This window comes from Melospiza melodia, chromosome 15 (assembly GCF_035770615.1).
Source record: "Melospiza melodia melodia isolate bMelMel2 chromosome 15, bMelMel2.pri, whole genome shotgun sequence".
NCBI classification, from domain to species: domain Eukaryota; kingdom Metazoa; phylum Chordata; class Aves; order Passeriformes; family Passerellidae; genus Melospiza; species Melospiza melodia.
The window spans coordinates 2,119,961-2,127,174 of NC_086208.1; positions in this window are offsets into that span (position 1 = coordinate 2,119,961).

The window sequence follows — 7,214 nt, forward strand, 5'->3', positions numbered from 1 at the left end:
TGCTCCCCCAGCACTGCTGGGTTCACCACTAAACCACATCCCCAGGTGCCACATCCACATAATTCTTCAACATTTCCAGGGATGGTGACTCCACTTCTGCCCTGGGCACCCTGTTAAACTGTATTTATAAAATAATATCCACTCTAAGCCTCCCCTGGTGTGACCTGAGGCCATTTCCTCTGTTCCCTGGGAGCAGAGCCTGATCCCCACCTGGCTGTCCCCTCCTGTCAGGAGCTGTGCAGAGCCAGAAGGTCCCTCCTGAGCCTCCTTTTCTCCAGCTGAGCCCCTTTCCAGCTCCCTCAGCTGCTCCTGGTGCTCCCAACCCCTCCCCATATTTCCTCATTACATCCAGTGGGATTTGGGAGGCAGAGGTAGAGCAGCAGCTCTGTCTGGAGAAGCCACAGGAGGTTTTGTGATGTGGGAGGTGTTACCAGGGGTTTCTCACCCCATCAGGGGCCCTGCTGTGACACTGGAGGCTCAGAACTTGGCTCCCAGGGAAACCCGTAGGGATCAGGGAGTTGAAATCCACCTGCACCAGCTGGCACCTCTGGAAATGCCCCCCAGGGTCACCCACCAGTGCAGGGACCTCCTGGGCACAATGGGAGACATGAAGCAACCCCTGGCAGATGTTTGGAGCTGGCAGCCATCACTCTTCCTGCTGAGGGAAGAATGACCCAGCTCAGGACACCGTGCACAGAGAGCAGTTCCAGCCTTCCCCAGACATTTGCAAGGATCAGGCTCCTCTGCCAACACCTTGCTCGTGACCCTGAAGGGTGACAGATCCCTGGGAAGGTCCAGCACATTCTGACTGCACCTGGGGGTGTCAGGGTGTGCTGTCTTTGCCACCAGAGAGAGAAGAGCACCTGTAGCTGTGCCCTGAGGGGACTGTGCTGTCACACACAGAGCCCTGAGCAACCCACCCAGCCCTGAGCATGATGCCAAGGACACTGCGGGGACAAGAGAAGTGATGGGAGCACATCAGTGGTGGGACCAGCCTGCCCTGACAATCAGTAATTGCTGCCAGCAATTGGCTTTAACCCATTGCTGCCCTGGCTTTGACACAAGCTGCCCCTCTCCCTTGGCTGCTGGAGCTGCTCTCCTGGGTCAGCAGCAGGGAGACCTCAACCCAGGGGAGATTCAGGGGGTCAGACCCACTCCTGGGACCCAGAGGAGCAGGAAAGGATGGAGACCTGGAACCCAGGGGAGATTCAGGGGGTCAGACTCACTCCTGGCACCCAGAGGAGCAGGAAAGGATGGAGACCTCAACCCAGGGGAGATTCAGGGGGTCAGACTCACTCCTGGCACCCAGAGGAGCAGGAAAGGATGGAGACCTGGGACCCAGGGGAGATTCAGGGGGTCAGACTCACTCCTGGGACCCAGAGGAGCAGGAAAGGATGGAGACCTGGAACCCAGGGGAGATTCAGGGGGTCAGACTCACTCCTGGCACCCAGAGGAGCAGGAAAGGATGGAGACCTGGGACCCAGGGGAGATTCAGGGGGTCAGACTCACTCCTGGCACCCAGAGGAGCAGGAAATGATGGAGACCTCAACCCAGGGGAGATTCAGGGGGTCAGACTCACTCCTGGCACCCAGAGGAGCAGGAAATGATGGAGACCTCAACCCAGGGGAGATTCAGGGGGTCAGACTCACTCCTGGCACCCAGAGGAGCATGCGGGAATGGGTCAGCCTCAGCTGAGCCCAGCAGGTGAAGCCAAATGGACAAAGCCCAGGGGATGATGCTCAATGGATGAAGCCCACCAGGTGAATCCCACCTGAAGAAGCTCAGGGTGAAGGCCAGGAGGTGAGGCAGGCTCTGCCATGCCTAGGAACAGTGGGAGATGGAGGGGAATGGGAGAGCTCGGGGCTCCCATAGCAGGACAAACACTCCAGAGACTCCAACCCATCTGCATCCCAGGGAAAAGCTGGGATTTCTCCTGAGCTGAGCACCCCAGACCAGCAGAGCAGGACATTTGAGATGAGTTTGGAGATCCTTCCAGGGTTTTATCAGGAGCTGGTGCTCCCCTGTCCCAGAGGTTGCTGCAGCTGGTTATTGATCTCCTGCCTGTGCTGGGCTGAGACCTGAATTTTGATACAATAAAATTTCTTTAAATCAAAAGAAGTGACAGGCACAGATTCCACCAAGAACAGATTGAATGTTAAAATTCTGGCAGAGTGGAGGAGAGGACTTTGAATTCCTTCAGAAAATGTTTGAAACAACTTCTACTGTTTTTGATGCTGTCACTTTCTCATTCTCCTGACAAATTTTAAAAAAGAAATGGTGACACTTCTAAGATTATATGAATACCTATTGGAGATGCCCTGAAATGTCTATTAGATGAATAACTATGCTTTGAATTTGCTTTTGACCCTGGTTCAACTTTTCCATAAATGACCATGGTGTCTCAACTATGAAGACTGGAGCCACTTTGGATATGTGAATATGTGAATAAGTGAATATGTGAATATGTGAATATGTGAATATGTGAATATGTGAATATGTGAATATGTGCAACACCAGTTTATAACCTTTAAAGAATAAGAGACAAATTGAATTTAGCATTAAGCAGCAAGATGCAGGAAGGCACCGAGTGGCCTCTTGTCCCGTGCCAGTCTCCAGTGCCACCTGCCGTCTGTCCCGGCACACCGAGGGCTGGCAGTGCCACTCCGCCCATCCCGGCTCACTCCCAAAGGAGCGGCTCCGATGCCCCGCGGGATGGAGAGCCCAGTGCGTCATCGCAGAAGGCATCACACTTCTTCTTTTTGAGTTAAATGAGTAATACCAGCAGCTATGCATAGGAGAGTGACAGGCTTGGCTGGAACAAGCCAGGACCGGCCTGAGTGGTGACAGTGCCACCTCAGCCCGCTTGGACTGTGAAGCAACACCCCCATCCCGTCCCGTTCCAGCTCAAATTCTGGGTATTTTTGATAACTACGCTGTAGCTGACCAGAAAACCAGATAATATTTTCTTTTATGAACTTAATATAGAGCTTCTTTGCCTAAAGTATCGCAGAATCACAGAGTCATGAGGTTGGAAGAGACCTTTAAGATCATAGAGTCCAACCTATGCCCTAATGTGACGGTGTTCAGAGGGGTTTCCAGATTGGGAAAGAGATGAGGATCTGACTCCGTGTTTCAGAAGGCTGATTTATTATTTTATGATATATATTACATTAAAACTATACTAAAAGAATAGAAGAAAGGATTTCATCAGAAGGCTGGCTAAGAATAGAAAAATAAGGAATTAATAACAAAGGTTTGTGGCTCGGACTCTGTTGGAGGCAGCTGACTGTGATTGGCCATTAATTAGAAACAACCACATGAGACCAATCACAGATGCACCTGTTGCATCCCACAGCAGCAGATAACCATCGTTTACATTTTGTTCCTGAGGCCTGTCAGCTTCTCAGGAGGAAAAATCCTACGGAAAGGGTTTTCCATAAAAGATGCCTGCGACTCACGCGTGTTTCCCGCACTGTCCGCGCTGAGATCGCGCTCGGGCTGCGGCTGTTGCTGTTTGCTCAGGTCTCGGGTGCCACCTCCCGGCTTTGCTGCTGAACTGTCCATGTCGCGACAGCGCCGGCCGGGAGCGCATTTCCCATCACACCATCCCAAATAACAGCGGCGTTAAAGCCGGCCTGGCTCAGAGCGGCTTTTGCTCTTTGCGGAGCTGACCCCATACAGGAATTACCTCCTGTGATTATTGACCCTCAGGATCCCACTGCAGCAGCACCTCGAGTCCCAAAACCTCTCTGGGATGTCCCCCATCCCTTTGGGGGTGGGATCTGTCCCCTCTCACCTTTCCCTAGCAGTTGTTTTTGGGGTGATTTTGTTACATGATCCCCGCGGCATCCATTGTTTATCACCTGCGTCATCCATGGGATGACAATTCCAAGTCTCTACAGACTTGTTGCTGGGTTGGGGGATAATTCAACAAGAAGATGTTCGGCAGGGGAAGAGCAGAGGTGCTCTTGGAGCTGTGAGTGTGGTGATATCCCCCAGAGCTCCTGAGAGGGGGCACTGTGCCACAAGGAATGGTGAGGCAGCCACAGCGCTGTCTCCTCCCTGCTTGGTGTCCATCATTCCCTGCCTCCTCCTGCCCTCCTGGGGATATTTCAGGCCTGGCTGAGCTTGCTTGTACAGCTGCCAGCCCAACCTGCCTCTTCCAGAGGTGCTCATCCATCATTGCACATCTCAGACAGTCATTTTATCTGCCCCACACATGTGTGATGCTCCCTGGCCACAGGAGATCTGCTCCTCACCCTCACAGGGGTGGACAGCACATGTTTGCCTGGGAATCCCAGCAACCTTCCATGAGATGCAGCTGCTTGCCACAGCTCAGATCCTGTGCTCAGCTTTGGGCCCCTGGGTCTGGAGCACATCCAGGGAAGGCAACTGAGCTGGGGAAGGGGCTGCAGCACCAGGAGCAGCTCAGGGAGCTAGAGGGGCTCAGTGTGGAGAAAAGGAGGCTCAGGAGGGACCTTCTGGCTCTGCACAACTCTTGACAGGAGGGGACAGATGGGGGGAAGTTGGGCTCTGCTCCCAGGGAACAAGGGAGAGGATGAGAGGAAAACACCCCAAGTTGTTGGGGAAAATTTGTTTCCTGAAGGGGTGATTAGGCATTGTAAGGAGCTTCCCAGGGAGCAGTGGAGTGATCCTCCCTTGAACCATTCACACCCGTGGTGATTGGGAATGTTGGTTTAGTGGTGGCAGTGCTGGGGAATGGATGTACTCGATGACCTTAGAGGGCTTTTCCAGCCTTAAAAATGCTGTGATTCCATGATCCATGGAAATCAGGAGGGAGCAGTAGCTGCTAAATGCTGCTGCAGGATGGAGCTGGGGCTCTCTGAGACGTTTCTCCACAGCTGTGGCCATTGTTCTCTGCCTGATGGACAAACAGCAGCAGGTCAGCAGTGATGTCCACAATGATCTCTAGCCATGACAGGCTTTGGCCTGGGAGAGGACAGGGAAGGAGACAGTGGCAGCAGGGCTGGCACAGACCAGCAGATGGGGTTTGATCCTTTACAAAACCCTTTGAGTTGCTCTTCATCACATTTTCCAGAGAAATGGGTGAAAAGCACTGACATGACTGAGCTGCATCTGGGGACCCTCAGCCACCAGCAGGGGTGTGTGGGGCATGAGGGGAGCCCCAGAGCTGTGGGATGCCCCATCCGTGTGTGAGTGCTGCTGTGAGATGGCCTGAACCCCTTCCTACCTCTCTGGGTGCCACAGGGACAGAGTTTTGGATCTGCCCCCCCTGGCTGGCTGTGATCACCTCCAACGGGAGCAGCTTATCCAGCACAGCCTGCTGAGAGGCCCTTTTGCATCCCAACAGCTGGATTTTCTATTCCCAAAGTGTTCCTTGCCTCAGTGCCCAGACCACACACTGTGGCAGAGCGCAGCATGCTCAGGAGAAGAGTCCAAAAGCTCCAAGATTTATCTTCAAAACAAGGAAAAGAGGAGTTTCCAGTAAAGTGTAAAACAAAAGCATGACAAAAGCAGCCTTTCCCCCCTATATTTTTCCAGCTTCAGTGTCATCCTCTCTATTCCCTGGCAGGTTTGTCCTTTGGCTACGGGCTGACACGCCCAGGCAGCACAAGGACCAAAGGTGCCATGGACCTGCATCCTTCCCTGGTGATGCAAACAGAGCATCCCCGCACCTCGAGCTCCATCCTGTCTGGCGATGGGGACATTTTGGGGACATCCCATGTCCCCAGATCCCCTCGCAGAGGGTGTGTCCGAGCAGGACCCCATCGGGAGCAGCCGGGGGCAGGGCACACGTGTGCCCGCAGCCGGGGAAGGGGCGCCCGGGGACCCTCGGAGCAGACGTGACCTACTTTAGCTCCGAGGCGAGTCCCCGTGTAAAAGCTTCGTAGAGCCAGGCGTCAATTATTCATGGCCTGGCCATGTTAATGCATGTGCTAAAGGCTTTAAAAAAAAAAAAAAAAAAAAGAAAAAAACACCCGAACAGGATAAAGTCTGCTGTATAATTTAAAGCCTTGCACGCTGCCGTCACCATGGCCCGCTGCTCCCGGAGTGTTTCCGCTCAGGTGAGCAGGGATGCGGATGGAGGCCGCAGGGAAGGGCCGGAGCTGGGATGGGGTTGGGAGCCGGGATGAAGGCAGAGCTCCAAAGCTCGGGCTGCGGGCGGGGGATCCCATGGGAAGGGGCTGGCAGCCTGCTGTGTGCGGGCAGCCCCACAGCGAGTCACTTCCCGGAGCAGCAGCGCTCGCTCCGCTCCATTCCCAGGCACGGGGGCCAGGCCGCCTATTTTTAGATCTGCCTTTTTCTTTTGCTAATTTCTTTTCTTTTCTTTTTTTTTTTTTTTTTTTTTTTTTTTTTTTTTTTTTTGCCTTGCTTTCTGTTCAGCCCTGCCCTCGAAGGCCTGGGGAGGGAGGAAAACACTGATCCCTGGGGCGGGAAGCTGCGTGGGAGGCTCCGGAGTGCCCCACACGGGGGTCAGCCAGCCGGGCCATGGGGACGCTGGGGCACCGCAGGGAGAGCCCCGGGCCCCGCACGGAGATTCCCACCGGGACAAGCAGCCCCGGGCTCAGGACTGCCATTCCCCTGGGGACAAGCAGCCCCCAACCCCTGCACAGAGATTCCCACTGGGACAAGCAGCCCCTGGCCCTCACATGGAGATTCCCAGCAGGACAAGCAGCCCCTGGCCCAGGACTGCCATTACCACTGGGACAAGCAGGCCCCAGGCTCCTGCATGGAGTTTCTCCCCGTGACAAGCAAGCCCTGGCTCCTACAAGGAGATTCCCACTGGGCCAAGCAGCCCTGGGCCCAGGACTGCCATTCCAACAGGGACAAGCAGGCCCCAACCCTTGCAAGGAGATTCTCCTCATGACAAGCAGGCCCTGGCTCCTACAAGAAGATTCCTAGCGGGACAAGCAGCCCCTGGCTCCTACAAGGAGATTCCCAGCAGGACAAGCAGCCCCTGGCCCAGGACTGCCATTCCTACCGGGAGAAGGAGCCCCTGGCTCCTACAAGGAGATTGCCCCTGGGACAAGCAGCCCCTGCCCCAGGGCTGCCATTTCCACCAGGACAAGCAGGCCCTGGGCTCCTGCACAGAGATTCCCGGCGGGACAAGCAGCCCCCGGCTCCTACAAGGAGATTCCCACTCTGGCCCAAGGCTGCCATTGCCAGCGCTGCTCCAGCAGGTACAGATCAGGCCTCAGGAAGGTCGGGCAGCGCAGGCAGCAGAGCAGGAG